This window comes from Vicugna pacos, chromosome 5, assembly GCF_048564905.1.
Source record: "Vicugna pacos chromosome 5, VicPac4, whole genome shotgun sequence".
Classification (NCBI taxonomy): Eukaryota; Metazoa; Chordata; class Mammalia; order Artiodactyla; family Camelidae; genus Vicugna; species Vicugna pacos.
Genome location: NC_132991.1, coordinates 38612507 through 38634220, shown reverse-complemented (window position 1 = coordinate 38634220; position 21714 = coordinate 38612507). Strand labels below are relative to the sequence as shown.

The 21714-nt window shown below is 34.9% G+C and overlaps 1 long non-coding RNA gene across 1 annotated transcript; it reads left to right on the top strand.

Annotated features, from left to right (window-relative positions):
• The first annotated feature begins 579 nt into the window (after positions 1-579).
• Positions 580-7760, top strand: LOC140696604 (uncharacterized). The gene is made up of 3 exons (XR_012073103.1): positions 580-701; positions 5518-5623; positions 7599-7760. It is a non-coding gene; the product is annotated as an uncharacterized lncRNA (long non-coding RNA).
• Positions 7761-21714: the final 13954 nt, after the last annotated feature.

The window sequence follows — 21714 nt, the reverse complement described above, 5'->3', positions numbered from 1 at the left end:
AATGGCACACACTCAAGATTTGGAAGTGGATGAGTTAGAATATAAGATTCATTTTAAGACTTAATTAAGGGAAAAGGTTAATCACTGAACAGATAAAGACAAAGCATTTTGAGAAATTCTGTTAGAAACAGTCTGGTACTCCAGCCCATCAAGAATGAAACAGTAGAAAACTGGGGTGGTAGATGAAACTCTGAACCCAGCTGGCTTTGAGAGCCATGGCACATGCCCTCTCCTTAACCCAGCCCAGATTAAGGAACTTTGGGAGGAAGTGTAGCAGTTATAATGGGGTAGGAGGAGTGGCTTTAGGGCTAGAGAGTAATAATTGTGGAAACATTTACTTGACTTTTAGCTTAAGCTAACATTAACACAATTTTGGCTTCCACTGGCTGGCATACTGATAGATGCCACCAGAAAAAACAAACAAAACAAAACAAAACCCACTGCTTCTTATGAGTTTATTTTCACTTAAGTTAGAACTTTTCAGTAAGTCAGGATAACTTCAGTCATGAGGGGTCATTGACCTCATAGTGCCTAATAGAATGTAGCCTATAACAACAAGCCTTGTGTTAAAAAGCAAAATCTTATGTAAATTTATGTAAAGGACAGAATTAATATTGTGAAATAGTAAATATGCCAATTACTTCTAGACATGGGACATTGCTCCCTTGATCCTACCTCCATCTGCCTATCCATCCATCCCTGTAAGTACATATATGCACTCACACTCACCCCTTAGTATATATCATGTTGGTTAATCATAATGAATCATATATTCTACTTTCTTGTCTCCCAGCTTTAGTGATACCTTGAATATCAGAGATGCTTAAAAATGGTTGTAGAAGGAGATAGTTACACAATTTAAATGATTTGATAGGTGTCTGGAATTCCCCCAAACCAGAATCAGTGCAGCACAAAATGACATATTAAACATATCCATTTCCCATTGAACAGCAGTTATTCTAAAACCTATTCCTGCATAAAGTTATTTTACAAGAAAATAAACTTGTACATTAACTAAAGTTGTACATTAACTTAGTCCACAAAATTACTTTTACTTAGATGCAGTTTAATGTTTTCTTTGAGTTATATAGAGTTCTTGGTAAGAAAGAGACCAATGAAAATTGTTTCCACATTTATTATAAATTATTGTCAATGCCACCTTGCAAGAAATATCTCTTAGAGTTTAATGCCAAAAATGTTTTCTTTCCAAATATTTAACATTATTCTATGTTATGTGTTATCAATGCATTTCCCTTTTTGCCCTTGCTTCATGAGAGCTCAGAATTAAAATTTATGCAAACTAGAGTGTGAATATACATTTGTATATTTATTTCCATTCCATTCCCTTCTCATCAATTGCCTGTTTTGCTTTTATTAATCCTATAGCAATATGCCATTTCAATAATTTTTCTCAATCACTTTGTGAAAGATGGGAATTATAAACAAAAATAATGTATAAATAGCCAAGACATGGAAGCAACCTAAATGTACATTAACAGATGACTGGATAAAGTTGTGGTATATTTATACAATGGAATACTGCCCAGCCATAAAAAAGAATAAAATAATGCCATTTGCAGCAATGCAGATGGATGTGGAGGTTGTCATACTAAGTGAAGTCAGACAGAAAGAGAAAGAAAAATACCATATGATACCACTTATTTGTGAAGTCTAAAAAAATGACACTAATGAGCTTATTTACAAAACAGAAACAGACACACAGACATACAAAACAAACTTATGGTTACCAGAGGGGAAAGAAGGTGGGGAGGGATAAATTGGGAGTTCAGGATTTGCAAATACTAACTAGTATGTATAAAATAGATAAATAACAAGTTTCTACTATATAACACAGGGAACTATATTTAATATCCTGTAGTAATCTATAACGAAAAAGAATATGAAAAGAAATATATGTATATGTTAGAATAGGAGAGAAAGGATCAGAGACAGCTCAATGGTCCAGTCAGGTTTATTGAGAGAAACTGCAGAGGGGTCTCCAGTCAGACTGGAGCCTGCTTCTCTGTGTACAGGCTTGGTTATTTATGTCTAGGGGTAGGAGCTGATTGGTGGATTCTTATGCAAATGAGGGGTGCTGAAAGAGAGAGGGGTGTGTCTGAAATAGAGAGGAATGGTCTGAAAGAAAGAGGGGCATGTCTGATTAATTCTTCCACGAGTAGTTCTCACTCAGGTCCGGGAGGGTTTTACAGGCAGAAAGTGGAAGTTGTGGCTTGCCATAGGCTTGACTTGTCCCAAAATGGCAGCAGATCATCAAAATGGAGTTGGCTGTGTCTATCAGTATATACATGTACAACTGAAACATTATGCTGTACACCAGAAATTGACAGAACAGTGTAAACTGACTATACTTCAATAAAAAAAATTTTTAAGTAAAATAGATAAACAACAAAGTCATACTGTATAGCACAGGGAACTATATTCAATACCTTGTAATAGCCTATAATGAAAAGGAATATGAAAAGAAATATTTACATGTGTACAACTGAATCACTATGCTGTAAATCAGAAATTAACACAATGTTGTAAATCGACTATAGGTCAATAAACAGCAAAATAATTTTTAATACAAGCATCTTTAAAGAAACAAATAATAGTAGAAATGTTGTTTTTTAATAAATGATTTTGCATTATTTTTTACAGCAGTAACAAAGCAAACCTAATGTTTCTTTAGAAGTTAATAAATCTCCCTTGATTGTATTGATATGCTACCTCCTTTGACAAAGCTGTTACCAACTCTCTTGTTTGAGTCTGTACTACTACAAAACAATAGCATTAACCCAGGTGTCATGTTTAAAAAATCCCATTCATCTTAGTGGGAAATTAATTTTAAGCTTACTTTAACCATTTAGAGATTTGCACTCCTAGGTCACTTGTCCAATATGCCAATACTCTACTTGAAGAACTGAAGCTTAATTATAAGCCTTCTTGATGTTAATCTTCATTATATAACATCGAGTCCCTATTCTCAAAAGAAGGGCTTTCTGATTGGCTACTTCAGAAGGACTAATCGACAACAATGTTGAAGAATAAAGATAATAGTCAATAATTTTTTAGCTCATTATTTAGAACATCATACTTCTTTCCAGCAATTATACTGTTTTTATGGAGCAAATAAGCAATAACATTCTACTTTATTCTTGACAAATACCTTTTTTAAAGTAGCTGTTATCTTCATTAACACTCCCCCGCCAATATTATGGATGAGTAAAAGAGTAGTTTCTCTTTTAGCTCAGGACCTACACTGGTTATTACCACTGCCCAAAGAAGTTAGTCAAGAGAGTGAAATTCTAGGTCCAAATATAGAAAAGGAGTGACAACATTATTATTTTTAATTAATACATAGAAACATTAAAATAGCTAAAATAAAAACCATAATTAAATCTTCACTATATTGTCCATAGACCTATTCTAAAACGTGAAAAATTTTTAAATGTACATTTTTTATTTTTAATGTACTATCAACACAGTTGATTTTAGGCAGTGTTGTAGTGCCTTTTGTTAGGTTAGTTCAATTTGTACCATCTATATCTACTCCCTAGAGGGAATTTGTTGTATCTCTTCTTTTTTCCATTTTTCTGGTGTTTGCTGTATGTTTCCTAATAATATGTTTAATAGATCTATTTATCAATTGATTTTCCTTAGATATTATTGATTATTATCTGCTGTAATGGATAATTAATTATAGCACCCCCTACTTTTTCCCCACATTCTACCAATGGCAATATGTCACTATGTTTGGTAACAGTTTTCCACTACAATTGTAAACAGTACAGTTATATTTGTGTGTGTGTACGCACGTGTGTTCATTCAACAGGAGCAGCATACTTTGATCTCCTTAAGAAGGTATTACCTGCCATAGTTTTCCTATCTTCTTAACTTCTGACATTTCAGTTCTGTCATCTGTTCACATATTTTTACATTGCTAAGTCTGAAGCTATTTAAATGTATTGTATGAGTCACTTTATGTGGAATAACTTGTACATTTGTACACATACACATGCGTATAGTGTCATTACTAGCAGGATGTTCCACCATGTTAACTGTGATTATCTGTGAGTGGTGTTTCACATAATTTTTCTTTTCTTGATAATTTGAAGAAAACTATTCAACAGTGTATTTTTTTACTTCAGACCTTATAATTTTTAGAGGTTTGATATGAGCCTCTTTTGTAATCTGTGTCTCTACTTAACACATTCAATCTTTCTTCTAGCTTGTGGAATGTATAGAATACAGATTTAGTATTTTTAAAATATCCTTATCTACTAATTATATACTCTTTGTCATTTTGAAGGCAGTTTTGGTTGATTAATTTTTTGCTGTCGTGTTGTGTTTTACTTCTTTGTGTGCTTGGTAAATTTTTTATTGGATAGATGGCAGATATTGTGAGTTTTACCTTTTGTGTGATATATACACATACACTTATTTATATATTTTATATATTACATGTATTTTATACATACATATATAAGTATATATGTATAAAACATGTATTATATATTATATATTATGCTTATATATAGTCAAATATATATTAGCTATATAAAACATATATACATATTTTACCTTTTGTGTGATGAATATATATCACACACAAAGGTAAAAATCACAGTATTTGTCGTGTGTGTGTGTGTGTGTGTGTGTGTGTATTCCTTCCAGCTTGCTTGAACTTTGTTGTGGAATGTAGTTAAGTTATTGCAAATAGTTTGATTCTTTTAGGTCTTGCTTTAATTTTTGTAGGCAGGATTTGGAGAAGTATGGTATTGGTGACTGTAACTACATCAAAGCACATATTTTTAATGCAAGAAATGGCTAGAAAAGAAAAGATTCCATGAGTCTGGAGAGCCTTAAACTCAAGTGTCTCCACCATAGAGAAGGATATCAGTTTCATGACCAAAAGGGTCCCAGTGACCAGCTATGATATCCACAATGATGGTCAGTAGATCCTTTATGTTTCCCACTATTTCCATGGACTCCACACCACTGGCCTAATTCTTATCTTTGTCAATCATGGCGAAAGCCACATGCAAATGGTCTTCATTGTAGGTCACTCTTTTAGCTCCATGAGCAACAAGTCAGAAAATAGTTGCTCCAAATCAGAGACATTAATCTACTTTTGGACAGCTGGCTTTCCATACAAGTTTTTCACTTGGCCGTCAATAAGCCTTAAGTCTTAGAAACATGTCTGCAGGGATGGTATGACCCATGTCCCCTGTACATAACACATTTGCAGGAAGTTTGATCAAGAGTGGGGCTTGGCTCTTATTTTTCTTATTCTGCCAGGCCCAAGGGAAGTGTGGAACAAATACAGCAACCCAGATGGCTGCAGCAGTCTTGCAGGCACTAATCATGAATCAAAGCTCCAGTAGATTGTCATTAGTGTTCCACAACCACTCTGAACAATGTAAACATCTGATGATTATATTATTTAGAGCTTAAAACAAAATCTTATCTTCATTGAGTTATCTGATTCCTCTGAAATTTCTCTTCATTTTGTAGAATTTCATCAAATGCCTGGTGATGCTTTGTAGATTATTCATATTTAAGAATGAAATGACAGAAAATCTGCTTGTTCGCTGGCAGCCCTCACTTCACTACATGGAAGGTTGGCAGTGAGTCAGCCACTGAGTCCCCCTGAAGCCCAAAATGGAGATGCTTCTGCTATGTGAGCTCCAGATCCACACCAGCTGCCCTGGTTTCCACAGGGTGTTTGCTCACTCCCCTTAAGTAGAACATTTGTTTTGTTCTTATTGTTTTTTTTCCCTGGGAATTAAACATCTGGCTGCTGCAGTTTTGTGTAGAAAAGTGGGAGGAGAAGTGAGAATTCAACTGTTATGTTTATTGACTTTTAATTAGTCCTCATGATTTCAACCCCTGGCTCATTTTCACCCTCAACTGTACTTTGCCCTTTCAAATCCCAAGTTTCTCGTGAGTTTTGCTGGGTTTATGAGCTCCCCCTTTGGCCGCAAGATCTAAGCAGGGATCTTGCTTGTCCTTACTTTGTGGGTCGCCAGTCATCTGTCTGTTTTCCACTTTCCAGAATACACAGGGTTGTGGGTTTATAACTTTGAAATTGTATGTGGTATTATCTTAATTGGATCTTGGAGGGTGAAAAGATCATTATGTGCATCAAATCAACCATTTTGATATAAAAGTCATTGATATATGTTTCAAAAAAATTATCTCTTCTGCATGAAGATGAATAGATTGAGTATAAAAGAAGATAAGAAGGGAAACCTTTGAGGAATTTTTGGTAATACAAAGAAGGAGTGATAAGGGTTCAGTGGTAGAGTGGCAATGACCACAGAGAGGAAGGGACAGATTCCAGACATTTGGGAGATAGAATAGACAGGACCTAATGGCAGAGTAGATGAAGGAGTCTGTTAGTTTGCTATTGCTGCCGTAACAAAGTACTAGAAATTTTGCAGTTAACACAACATGCATTGATTATCTCCCAGTTCTGAGCATCAGAAGTCCAGTGGGCTCAGCTGGGCTCTCTGTTCCACTCTCACAAAGACTGAAGTCAAGGTGTTGGCAGGGCTGGAGGATCTAGGAGAGAATTGTTTCCAGGCTCATTCAGTTTGTTCCTTGAATTCAGTTCCATGCAGTTGTAGGACTGAAGTCTGGGTCTTCTTGCTGGCTGTCATCTGGGGATGGCCCTGAGCTCCTAAAGCCTCTCTCTGGTCATTCCAAGTAGCCCCCTACATCTAAGAACTCACAACAGTGAATTGGATTCCTCTCACACTGCCTCATTGCTCTGACTGACTCTTCTGTTGTCCTTCTGTATTTTTAAGGGCTGCTGTGATTACACTGGTTTCACCGAGATAATTTATTTACTTTAAGATCAGCTGATTACTAATCTTAGTTCCATCTGCAAAGTCCCTTCACAGAAGTTCCTAGATTAGTGTTTGACTGAATAACCAAAGGGCAGGAATCATGGTGTGTAACGGGGAGTATCTTTAGAATTTTTCATACCCCTGGGAGGATGACTAAAAGGGAAAAATGGAGATGACTTCCAAGTTTCTGGTTTGGATGGTATCCCTTAATTAGTTTCCTCAGTATCTACCCTTGAAGCATTTTTCATCTTGAACACACACACTTTGCATTGCAGCACAAGGAAGACCCAGTCAAATGGTTAATTCTAAATCAGAGATAGATTACTACCCCTGAGTCCTTACCGGCTTTTTTTCTTATTAAATTAGGACAAGGAAGCTACAAAACAGGCAAGCAAGCAAAGACCTCTAGGCTTAGTAGCCAATTCAATAGCTTCACCTTAGCTGGGTCCTCTTCTGAGGCTCCTTAGCTTTGTGTAATGAAAGGCCACATCCCAAGCAGAAAGCATCCTCACAGAAAATTCAATTGGAAAGGAGAAAGTGAAGTGGGTACCAGATCTTAAGTCTTCTAGGATCCTATAAGCTGACAGTCACCAAAGACGACTAGAGTCCCTTACCGCTGTCAGACAATAATCTACTAGCTTTTTCACTCAGAAGCTAAGTCGTCTACATCCGCTACTGAGTTTTCTAACTTCCGTGGTCTGTCCTTCTCTTTCTTTCTCTGATCCACTTCACGTGATAACCCAGAGACTGTCAAGTGCCCCTCCTGGGTTGGACGGACTGGGAGATCAGAGGATGAAGAAAGTTGCATCGGAACAACAACGAAAAAGAGGACAGGAGCCAATGTCGTATAAATAGACATTATTGATATGTGCTTTCTTTTCTACATAGTTATGTAGACGCCTTAAAAAATAGAAACATAAAGACAGAGGTATGTCTTCGGAATACCTTTAGTATTCAAGAATGTGCCTCTGTGTGTGTACGTATGTGTGTGTAAATTCGTATCGTGTCCCTAGGTATTTTTGTAAGCTCAGTAGAACAATAGAATCTAGTTGGCTTTGAGAATGGCTGAATAAACTTCTTTCTGTAAACCAGACATTGTATTTGGTAAATATAAAAACGGTTCGTGCTTTCTTGAACAGAGGAAGAGTCTATCCGAGAAGCCTGCCCCCATGCCATGACACAGCCCTCTGTGCGGACATGAGATTGCTGTCTGCTGGATGTTTTTAACAGGGCTAATTAAGTTCATTCACAAATCCTCTTTATTAAAGATTTCACACTGAAATATCTCTAAACATGCAATAGGACGCTATTACTGAAAAGTCTTTGTTTCTAATCACAATACCTGGGTGATAATTAAAGACATTAGAAAGTGCCCTCATGTGGGTAAGGATTAAGAACACTCACTATCTCCTAAAACCCTGCAAGGCGAGAGAGTTGGGTAGCAGCGCTCCATTAGCACAGATTCTAGGAATAATTTTTGTAACAGTCTAGAGTCCAGATACTATATTCAGAAGTTCATGAATATCTTGCTATTTAAGCCTTTCTGTTAATGCTATTCAGAATATAAATGCATACAGATTATGTGATAGAGGCTTCCTCTGAACAATCCTCTGTTTATAATTACCAACTAATTTCTCAGAATAAAAGTCAATCCTTTAGGCATTTGAGCCAATCCTGTATTATTAGTATTTTTTAAAGTGCTGTGTATAAGCTACATTAAAATACTTGTCTTAGGAGGGCTGCTGTTGAAAAAATAGTACGCTAGATTGCATGAAAATATTGCAGAGCCATTTCTGGGAAGAGTAAGAGTGGGAAAAATAAAATATACCTTAATTGGAATCTGTTCTTTTATTTTACATGCCTGTTTTAAAGTCTTCTTTTCCTTGGGTTTTACATAGAGGAATTTTGTTTTGATACCTAAGAATTTCAGACCAGGCATTTTCTCACATTTTCTGTGATGTCAGTTTAAAAGTGCATTAGCAGTGCATGTGGATTTAGTCAGGGAATCATGATGTGAAATTTTGAACATATTTCTCCAAAGGTAGACTCTTCAGATGATGACTGTGAAAGTAATTTATTCCAGCCAAACACACTTCCACATATTGTTAACTGTGCTATGTGCTTCAACTCATTTAACCGCTTTTTAATTCAGTAGTTATTCAGATTTAATAGAGCCATTTCTTCATCATTTTGCATTTAGTGATAAATGGTGCCAGAATTTATGATAAATTAAACTGCAAAGGACCATGTTAAAGTTATCTTAAGGGTTTCACATAAAAGGAATCTGCACCTATTTTGTTCAGAACAGCCACCTGAAAGTTCACGTGGCGAAAAGAGCTTCTTACTGGGCATAAACTATAAGATCTATTTGAAAGTTAAGTTTTAATTATACTTTTCCCTCACCACTTACCATTGGCAGTGGCCATCCAGCTGGGGGACTGGCAAGGCGGATGCTTTAAACTAGGGGTTCTTTCTTGTTTTAATATTGATTTAACAAGTGGAAGAACATTCAGGTTGAAGCTTTGATGAATATCCTTACATAACAAGCTACCAGATACAGGGGGCAACTTTTAAAAAGTTTGGTGAAGAGAGGAGGCATCAAGGGGCCATGGAAGAGATAAATTGGGCAGGGCCAAGTGGTGGGAAAGAGGAGAGTTGTAGTTGGACAGCCCTGCCAATTACTAGCCCTATTATCCTTTCTCCTTCCTACTAATGCACTGGCTTAACAGCTACCACAGAGGGAGATGAGGGGCCTCTGCCTTTCCTCCTTCCCATAGGCACATTTTGAAAATGAAAAAAAAATCGGATTCCTTGACTAAAGTATCAGAAATGGTTTGCAGCCATTACCTCTACCATTTTCCAGTCATGTTAAAATGTATCAACTAGCTTAATTAGGTTTTTTTTTTCTCTCTGTTCATCTCTACTCCCAGACAAGCAAGCCAGGCTGGTTAGTCAGGACAGAGATCAGGACAAAACTATGCAAATAGAAAAAACTCTGTACTTAAGGTTAAATACCTTTAGGTCACTCTTGACAACTAATGAGAGACCAGGGAGAACCTGCCCTCAAACACATTCATTTGCACTGGAAGATATGTTTTGGCTCCCAGAACAATCATGAATTAGATACATGTGTTCATAACTCTGTAGGCAAAACATTAGTAAGGGAGTGAGGGATGCCACGTGCACTTCTTCGTTTGTGAAAAGCAAATCCTGACCATTCACAGTTGTGTTTTCTGAGTTAGAATTTCTCTAGTACTTCATGATTGTTTATTTGCTATAATTTTATTCATCCATATGGAGTACCATTTACTGAGAACCTATTGTGAAAGGTGCTTTGCATACAAAGATGAAAGACAGGGTCTCTTCAGCAGAGAAGCACCTACTCTCCCATATAATAATAAAGGCATTGAAGGCCATCATTCTACTCTTATCAAGCTGAAAGAATTAGCTGTAAACTGCGTTAGTACTGAACTACTTGAAAATAGCTTTTGCTTGATGGCTTAAAGGAAAGTCTAAATACTTTTGAAAAGCAACCCAAAACTCATTAGCCTTACCCCATACTTTTGCTCAGCCTTTTTCCTTACCATCACAATTTGTGTGTGTGTCTCTTTGGGTGTATTTATCTCTATCTACTGCTGTCTGTATAGCTTTAGCAACAATTATTAAGTGCTACCTCGGTGCCAGGCAGTGTGCTAAGCACTTTATATTACCTCAGCCTATTTAATAAAAGACAAAGAATGATGGTTAAGGAATCTGAATGCTCTGATCACAAAACGAGAGTTAAATCATTTCACGTTTCTAGTATGTTCTCAAAATGAGGGAGCACACGCTAAATCCCTTTCCAGCTGTAACAATTCTTTAAACTGTGATTCCTGATGCCTTCCTAAGTGTTTCAGGAGAGTAAGATTAATACCTATTTTGGTTAACTCTAACATTCTCTGCTCTATGGATACCTGTTAAGAGGAAAAGGATTGAATAACAGACCACTTAAAGAAAGAAACTTCATTTTTAACAGATGGAGTAAGTTTGGAGACTAAACATGTACTAGTTCTTTATAATATAATTGTAAAAAAAATTTTTCCCAGATGCTAACATTTTTGATTTCTTAATAATTCCCCAAAGGTTTTTCTTTAGCTACAAATGTTTAATAGATGAATATTTGGCCTTTAGTAGTATAATTTTGAACTCCTAAAAATAGTGGTACAATTTTTAACTATAATGAAAATGCCAATTTTAGGAGATCCATACACATACGTAACCTGAAAATAGAACACTGAGGATTTCTACTCATTAAATTGCCATTGCACTGGCCAGAGCCACTTGTCCACGTTCTTGTTGTGTCTGCTGCTTGTTATATTTTCCTGAGCTGTTTATTCCACAAAGGGCAATTGCAAAAGAGTTGGAAGCACTTTTTAGTGCCAGGCCATTCTCTAGCTAAGGTTCATGCCCTTTGGTTCTCATATTTAACAGAAGCTCAGATAGCCTGCAGCATCTGTCCTTTTGGTTCCCTTCAGGATTGTGTACATTTCTTTGTCATACCGTCATTTCTCAAACCACAGAGTTTCTTTAAATAGCAGCTCTGTCCCAGTAGAATTATGGGGAACTATAATGCTATAACTTGAAGAATATTCTACTTCAAAGTGCATTGTCCTAATTGACTTAAATATTGGAGACATATGTTTTACTGTGTTTCACTGTTAAGAGTGAGTTGGGGTATAACCATGTTTCTGCAAGGAAATAAGAAAGGAAATATTGTTTCTTTATGTTCATATTTGGTCAGTGTGATCAATTTCATTGATTAAGTAATAATACTGTCTCCCCCCAGATAATCAAAACACAAAGCAGCAAAATTGACTACCTCATAAAAGGTTAAAAAAAAAAACTGAAAAATTCAGCCACTTATTCCAAAAAAGTAGTACTTATAGATTTAAAATAAACACTTAAATAAATTTATATTTAAATAAAACACTTAAAATAATAAAAATAGCATTGTCTTGACATATTCCAAATAAGTAATAAATACATACACATATATAGGCATGTCCATAAATTTAAAAAATACATAAATAAAGAAGCTACAGTTTATGGCTATCATTTACAGCAAAAAAGAGAAATTCCAGAAGCATGAAATTTACCTTCATTTCTTAATCTTTTGCTAGGTTTAGAAAAGTGATCTCTAAAGATAATAATTCTGGAAGAGCTTTATTAATATTACACACTGTTTTTTGACTTAAGGAAAATCTGACTCCAGATTAGATGTTTAGATTTTAAGAATCAGTAACCTGTTTTCAACTTTATTTATTTCAACTTTATTTATTTTAAGAATCAATAACCTGTTTTCAACTTTATTATTTACACACATGCCCAAAAATATCTTTAGAGGATGAAACAATGTTTTACTCCTCATCTGGAGACTGTGATGAAGTATAATCAGGTCTGAAGCCTATTCCTTTTATAAGTCCCATTTTTCTTAAGGAACATTTATAAATGGAGAATTCTTTTGAGATTCTTCTTGTTCAGTCTCAGTGGTTTTCATTCTTCCACAATGAATTGCAAAATGCCATTTAACTTCAAGGTTTCTAATCGTCCAACTGCACTGCTGCTCACCTTTTTATTGACCACCTTTCCTTGGTTTTCTGTTTCACCAGCAAGATTCTCACCTTGCTGCACATTCTTTCAACTCAGCCATCAATGTAAAGTCGAGAAATCCTTCTAAGTCCAGATGCTTACAGCAGTATTCCACTTATCACTTCTTTCCACCCTCGGAGGGAAGCTCTTTCTGAACTGTCTGAAGTGGCTGTTGATCGTGTCTTTACTGCTGCTACAGGGAAGCCTTTTTTGAATACTGTCATCGAGAGCTTCCTGAAGCTCAGTAAAGTATTGTCAGATTGGGTCAGCGATGTTTACGTTTCTCTGCTCAGCATCTGTCTCTCCTTCCCCACTTCTGTCCTCTACTTTTCCTACCCTTTTAAATTTGTGACAATGAAATTGGTAATATTTCTATAGTAGGCTCACGGGATGTATTTTAACAAGTTTGAATATATTTTGGTTTGGATTTTACATTCTAATTTATGTAAATTATTGTTGTATTTGATCATCATCACCATTCAATACATCATATTTCTTTCATTTAAACATTGGTATGTTTATAATGTATATAAAAATTTAGATATATTCTTAAAATATACATATATGTTTACTCTAAAATAAATGTGTGTATAGATATGTATACATATATATGTGTGTTTACATGTACATGTATATTTATGAGTATGTAGGATACATGTGTGTGTATAAACATAATTTCTTTCCTTATGCTCAATTATCTCTACTAAATATAAAGTGCTTCAGTACATCTGAAACTAACACAATATTGTGAATCAACTACACTTCAAAAAAAAAAGTTTACACTACAAGAAAGTTCTTCAGACAGCAAGGATTAAGAAATACATAGTAAGTGAAATAAATCTATACATATATATTTGTATATTTTATTGTATACTTTACATATGAAAATATATATCATATGTTATATATATACATATATAAATAATGTAAAATAAAGGAATTCAGGTCTTTACTGTCTTCAGTTAGAATTTTAATCTCTACTAATTCAATGACACATTTCAAAACACTTGTATAACTGCTACAAGTCTCTTAACATCTTTTCCTAAATTCCAACAGAGCCAAAATCGGCCTTGCACTATCACCCCAAAGATTCATGGAATACAGCCACATTACTTTTTCCTTTAGCCAAGTTTTGACTTTATTGTTTAAATAATCATGAAGTAGGTAGAGTCATTCCTCTTGCAGCTTTCATTCAACAATTATAATTAGTAAGAAGTTGCCAGGGAATGGAACAAGTAAATAGCAGTTCTATGGGGAAAAGAAAGTGCATTGAGATTTTTCTTGGAAAATGCTTTCATATAAAATAAGTCTTTGGTATTCAAGATATTTTTTTGTTCCCATGACTTACGAGTTTTTTGGTCATTTCATATGCTAAAGACAATGATCCTTGAACTATTTATTAAAAATATCTGATTGGTCAATACATGTATTAACAGTGAAAATTACTAAATTACTGTATCCTTCAAGAAATATACTTACCTAGTTACTAGCAGTCTTGGTATCAGATCCATCTATCAGGGTTGAAAAGTTTTTGTGGGCTTCTATGATGATGGAATACAGAATAGAATCATTAAGTATTTTTTTAAAAATTGCATTGTTTTTTACCTCTCTGTTTTCTTTAGATGTTTAGACAGAAAAAACCTAGACAAAAAATAAAATTTTAAATATTTCAATAGTGTTAATTGTTAAGTTAAAATTATTTACAGGTATTGAAATATGAAAATATAATGGTTTAAGAAAATATTTTATTTCAGACCACTGTGAATGTTTGGTCGTAAAACTATTCTTAACTATAAAGGAGAAGATTAATTTAAAAATTTATAAGAAATATTTTCATGAGATGAAAATCTAACTGTAATATGAATAACACAGGCTTTTTCTATAATACTCTATAAACTAGTTAAAGTAGAATTTAATTTAATTAGGTGTTTATTACCCATAAGTCTTCACCATGAATTCCAGCCATTTAACTTAAGAACAAGACTTAATCTTTTTAATGATTTTTGTATTGAAACATTTTGAACAAACAACAAAATTCAATGATTTAACATTCTTTTACTGTGAATCCAGTAATAAGGAGCCATAAATTCAAGACCAGGTTACATGCAGCTCCATTGTATATGATTCTAGCCAACTTTTCCTTTAATTTATTATCAAAATATACATGGCTTTGTATGTTTGATATTTTTATTTATTTGATAAAATGTAGTTTTGAGTCTTATCGCTTGCTAGACATTATGAGTATAGATAAAACAGCAATCTATTCAGTGGTATAAAGCTATCTCCCCCTAGAAATAGGAGAAATCTGCAGAGGAAAAATGTGCAAGTGCTGTAACATTTCTCTCTTTTCCCCTTCTGTCTTGCATCTCTCTGTAGTACTGTGGGGATCAGACAAAAATTTGATTTAAAATTTCATTCAAATTTAGGCTGCTAAAATTACCACCCATAGTGCTCTAAACGCTGTGAATAGTAAAAGCATTGAAAGGGTGCTCAGTGCTTTCTATACTGTGAATTTTGGAGCCTGTTTATACTAGGATGATGGAAAAATGAGTAATTGTGCATAAAAACTCATTGCATGGGAGAAAGAGTGAAGATGGAGGCTTCAGACATGTTCCTTATTATGAGCACTTGGTCTTTGAGCATCAGAAGACCTTTAATTAAGAGATATTCCTCCTAATGGGGAAAGAACATTCCCACCATGCCAGTTCCTTGGCTTTCATTGGTAGTTTTAATGATTTTGCTTCCAGGTAAACTCCTGAGAGGAAGCTCTGAAAATTAACATATAGCATGATCATGTCATAAGGAAGAGTTGTAAATTGGGGTTTATTATGAGTTACTTGTAAATACATACTCAGGCATCTATCAGGAACACTTTTAAATAATGAGACTAATTTGAGATTGTGTGTTCTGGAATTGGCAATTTCAGTTTCAGGAGAGAAAATGATTCACAATACTGCATTTCCTTCATTGCAAGTGAACAGAAAACAGAGCTCTTTGCACCCTATAAGACAAATACCTTACTTGCAAGAGGCTGTGTAATCATTTTAATTCCATTTACCAAGTCATTTGCTTTGACATTTTTTGTGATAGAAATGAGATGATTTAGGTAAATAAGTATATATACTGAATATTTTTAAGAGGTTGCCTGACTTGTATGAATACATTTAAATTAAGATTTTGATATGACACTTTCAAATATAGGTAAAAAGATACATTTATCTGTTTTATTAAACCCCTGTTAAGTTTTCTTTAAATACTAGATTACAGTGTCGATGATTTACTTACATGGGTATGGTTCCTGTTTTCCTCCTAACACAATTATATTAAATTTTAATGACATCAATTGTAATATCTAACTGGTATCTGGAAGCTTGTGGAGAGCCCAAAGGTTTTATACAAATTTATATGTATCAAGCTCTCACTGATATACTTTGCCAGTAGATATTCTACCTTGAGTAGTCCTCTCTGCAAATCCCTTCCCACAAAAGATTAAAAACATCCTCCTATTACATCTAGAGATTTCTTTTTGTTATTCAAAGCCATGAATAAATTTAGGGGAAATGTATATGATTTTAATGCCTTAAACCAGAAAGCTTCCTTGATTCCTATTAAAAAATGGAATATTTAATGTTTTCCTTCTTCTGTGGTACTTTTTTTTGATATTGTAGCGAAGAACAAAAAAGAATTCTGAGAACATATAAAACAAAAAACTGTGTTTGAAGTATTATAATAAAACAACCTTTTTCCTTTAATGCTAAGTCCCTTTTTAATGAAGATCTTCTGGCAGCTCTTGAATGTATAACTAGTTTATATCATGGGATGAAGCTGTCTGTTCTGATGATTGACATGAGCCCACATTACAATGTGATTCTGAAAATTAGTCCATAGAGGTCCTTTTCAGGTGCTTCTCAGACTGAGAGCTGCCCTCCAACTACAGTAGAGCCTTTTTAACCCCACTCATTGGTATTCTAATCTGGAAGTGCTGTCCTGCCTTTTAAATAACTCAGGCATTCAGTCTCGTCCCCCCCTTGACACATTACTTAGCCAAAGGATTCAAATGAGATTCAAGAAACATGCAGTACAGCACAAAGGGATTGGAATATGCACAATTAATAATCACACAGTTAATTCATTTTTAATGCAAGGAGGATTTCTGAAATTTCACATTCAGATTTGTAACACAGAGTAGTGGCTGTCTACCCTGATAACATTTCCAAAATTCCAAAATATAAGCACTATTCTTAAGTAATTATTTTAATTTTTAATAAATTCTCCTAAAGGTGTAACTTTAAGTGGCATTAAGTTTATGACACAAACTGATACAATTTTAAAATGGGACTCCTTCCAATTATAATATTATGCAAATAAATAAACACATTAAGAGTTTCTACAAGAAAGGGAAGAGGATACATTTCTGATTAGGAAGGGTAGTGGTAGGGCTTTGATTATCTTGAGTCAAAGCCAGCTGACTACCCTACACAGTGCAATATTTTTTTTTGGTAAGTATATTTTTATATCCCATGTTAAAGATCTTGTTGCTCACATTTGAGAGGTGTATATATAGTTTATTGCACTAAGAATATCAGTAGAGCTACAACAGTCCTAAGATTGTAGAACTACAACCAGGAAGACAACCAACCACTGAATCAATAAGTAGTTGCTAGATTCTTCCCATGTATGGATAATAAGTGAATGCATTCATTCACCGTTTACACACTGCACGTTTTCCATATGCCAGATCCTCGGTATGAAAACAGTGAATAGGAGAGACAACATTCCAGATCTCATATAGCTTATGTCCTTGTGTACCAATAGATGAACAAAGGATGATAAGTGCTATGTAGAAAAACAGAGCATGGTAAGAAGATGGAGTAATGGAAGGGTGGAGAAGTAGGAAGTGAACATCCAGAGGTGGAGTCTGAGTAAGAATGAGCCATTGAGGAAGTATGAGGGGAGCATATTAGACAGAGGAAGGGGCAACACTGAAGACCAGAGGAGGTCATGAACTTCCTGGTTTTCAAGAAGTGCAGATATGGCTGGAGCAAGAGTTGAGTAGGCAGAAGAAATGTCTCACAACCCACTGGCTCATGTGTGGACCTACATAAGCCAGAAGAGTTGCCTAACTCATTGCATTATCTATTTTGAGCCACTGTGCTTCTCCTTAGAAACAGCCTGGGAGTCAAATGGTAGAAAACATATAGAAAATATAGTAAATATAGAAAATTGTAGGGAATTTGATGAAGTGGTGATATCTCTCCCTTAAAACATCTACTATTACCTAGTGGCATCAGTTGCATGGGGTAACTATTGGATGGCTTGCAGATTCAAAATTATCACATATTTTTAAATCATTTATTCCTTACAATGATTTGCAATCATACCAATAGAGGCTTCACAGAGAATTTGAATTACGCAGTTGGGTAGGACATCATAGGATGTTTGTACTAGTACTTTTCCAAAAGATTCAGTACCTCTCCCTTACTTTCTCCTCCTTCTTCCCCGAACCTCACCACTTTTTAACCTGAAGAAAGAGGAGGAAACTGATGTTTCATGGGAACCAGGCTGTCTGAAACTTTAAAGATGGCATATCCTTGTTATATGAAATAGTGGATTTATATGTTATATATTTATATTGAATAGCTTTTTTGATGTACACACCAAGTCTTCAGACTATGGTTTGGAAAGTAGTTCCAAGCAGGCTAACCTGGCAATGATTTCTACAACCTATTTATGAAGAGCACAGGTATATTTTGGGATATCTGCTTACAAGTTTCCTAGGCTAATTCAATGCTGGCTATCTTCTTTTAATTCTGTTTCCCACTTTTCTTCTATCCTTTCTTTTATTTCTTTCCTTTTCTTTTCCTTTAGCGTAAATTACTGAGATTGGCACATGACCTTATCCTGCACACTAATGCCAGTTTTCAAGCATGAAATAGCTCTCAATCTCCAAGCTACATAGAAAGATAAACTAGTTTTATTTGATGTCTTACTTTTACTAGTGTCCTGAAAGGTGAAATCATTCATGCATAGGTAATTGCTCCAGCGAGTTTCCTTGATCTGCGTGTGTGATTGTAATTTATAAATACCAATTGGGTAATTGCAGGGAGAGGTTTTAAAAACAAATGTTTCTAATGCATGGTTGACACACTGTGTTCCCAACTGCTTATATTATTTACAATATTAATGAATCTGATATTCTTTCCCCCATCAAGGGCAACATTAGGTTTACCTTACTAATGCTCAGTAGTGTGACTGGTGCATAATTTTGCCTGTGAGAAGGTGGGAAGGGAAGGTTAGCGCTCTCTGTAATATGTTGTTCTCTGCAGTGCTATGCATAACCCATATGCTAGTCTAGTGCCTAGAGCTCAAATTAGGTCACAATCATGAATGCATAGAATACAAAGTTGAGATTTCTTTTTTGTCAGTCTCTCAATATCATTCCCCTTTAATAAACTTGAGTCTTAAAAGTAAGATGGCAAAAATTTTGTAACAAGAAGTACACAAAACTCCTACATTCGTTGTATCTTGCACAATATTAATCCATTCAAAATTTCTTGCCATTAGTGATTTACAAAGGAATAAGATAAACTAAAAGCTCTTCAGCAGAAACTCTCCCCTTGTAAGCTATGTCATCAAAAGATAACATTTTATGTTCCTGATTTGTGCCCATTGTCATTTCCATTGCCAAATATTCACAACTGGATATAAAAGTAAAAACAAAAACAAAATTCTATTGCCTAATCATGTGGGTGGTTCCTTATACAGGAAATGAGAACATTACCCCAATGGCATGAAGCAGATTTGAATAATATCCAATGTAGTTTTACTCTTTCCCCTTGGAAGGCACTCCTATGGGCATCCCAAATAAGAGCGAGAAAGAAGAAATTTGTCTGACTTCCTTGTGGAAGCTTCATGCCCTTTTCCTCAGTCTCTTCATAATGTTAATTTCAGCTTATAGGAATCAAAGTAGATCCACAAGGCATTTTACTCATATGGATTCGCCTATCCATACCTCAAGTGTGCTTCCTAAGAGCAGATCATAAATGTCCAGGGAGGCAGAGTGTTTGAGAGCACATTCCTTCAGCCCAAAATTAATACACAGAGAAGCCAACAGTCTTGGAGGTCTTTACAACAGCAATTTGCCCCCACCCCATATATTTTTACAAAAAAGAGCTAAGATGAATGAAAATGGGCCTCTTTCATGTCAGGTATGGGAAAGAGAAGGAAAAAATGATTTGGACTTTTCCAGTTTTAATCTCTGTGCTACTGGGGGTAAATGTCTAGAAAAACAATGCAGTTGCACTGGTTTATATTTAGATTTGGTAAGGATCACTTTAAAAGGGTAGCCTTCCTAATTATCACAACATATTTAATAATGCATAGGCTCACAAATGAGCTGGCATAGAGTACAGATTAAAAGGGATCCATATTATAATGAGGTCCATTCACAGGTCTCTATCTGAAGGTGAATTGTACCATAAGAGAGTAGGCAAGTGTCCTCCATGCAGCGTGCATATAGGGACTCAGTGTGGCATAGAGGACTCACATTTGAGTGAGAAAACAGATTCTTTTTAACAAAAGGATATAGTTTTGCGAGTCCTTTTTTACTGTCTTGTCCATTCTTTCTACTTCTATATTTGCTAAAGAGAAGAGGACTTCTTTGTCAGAGTTCACAAGTGTTTAGTTTCTATTCCTCTTTAGACTTACAGTGTGTTTATTTTTTATTTCTCTTTAGATTTATATCGTCATTTCTCCAAAGATTTCAAAGTACTTCTTCCAAAACTTAGGGGAAAATTATGAATGTCACTAACAGGAATTCAAAGGAAGAAAGAGAAACAGCATGTAAGGATAGTACGAGAAAGACATTTACCAAAGTACCCAATTGAAAAAAACAAATGATCTTTTATCTGCATTGACCCATTCACTATTCTTCTTTCAAAAATTTTAGTTGAATAACTGAACTTATACACTCCAAATCTTAAACATGTCTGTACTGTCAGTACTTAACTTTAAAATGAGAGCATCTCTATCAGGCTTGGTACTACGTAATTGTGGTGACAGGCTGATTTGTGCTTCACCATAAGGGCTATAACAATGCCTTGATCATCAAGCACTTGTCTCCAGCAACTCATTATAGTTGTTTTTATGGTTTAAGGCACTGTTATTAGAAGATGCCTATTATCTGAGAGAGATATTAAATTAATAATTCAGACTCCATTGATACATTAATTAAAATGCATTAAATACTTAGCATGTATTCAACAAAATACTAGGTACAACACTATTTGCAAAAGGAACATAATTATACAAATAATTTAAAATTCATGTGATCTAATTTTTCTCATCTAATTTCCAAACATAGATAAGACATAGGCAATATAAAGGATTTTAACAGGTTTTTTCCATTTAATTTGGAGCTTACAGCTTTATCATGATTCTTTGTGCCTGCCCATGCTTTGAGAGGTGTTATCTCCTTTTATTTGACTACTCAGATTGTATTCAATGGTTTGATCTATTTTTAGATGATTGTGACTGTAAACAGTGCATAAAGGAGTGAGTGTTATCTTTGGGCTATCAAGATTTCTCTGCTTAGCAGAAATTGCAAGTAGTGCCTGTTGCTCACATCTAAAAATCACCTTGATATGATGGTACTCTTGGGTACAATTTCTACTCTCCCATTTTGGAGAGCTTTTTCACCATAAATACATTTTAAAATACAAAATGAGGTGATTTGGCCCATTTTGCTATGTATATAATTTAACCTTCAAAGGATTATGGTCTATGGAGCAAACAGGTTAATAGGAAGGTTTTAAAAAGACATTTTTTCATCTGATGAGACATAATTGTACCTACGGAGCTGTTATGGTCCATTGGATAAATCCTTCAAATTCATGGACTATTGGCCCAAAACACAGTAATGGATCCTATAGAGCATTGAAAATCTATCATGTTAATATAGCTGCTGCATATGCAGAGTATGAAGTTTATTCTCCCATCCACGCCTTGGAGGATTTGTATGTAATTCTCATATTAATAGGCCTGATTCCGGTACTCCAGATGGGATGCTTAGTCAGGCCCTTTACATACTAAGTAAAAACATCTTCTCAGGATCTGTACTAAAACCAATGATAATAACATATTCCTGCAAAACACTGCCACGTCTAACAAAAATATTTGCTTGTTCAGAATTCCCAGAGGAATCATACTACCTCACGTTTGCAAAGCAACAAAG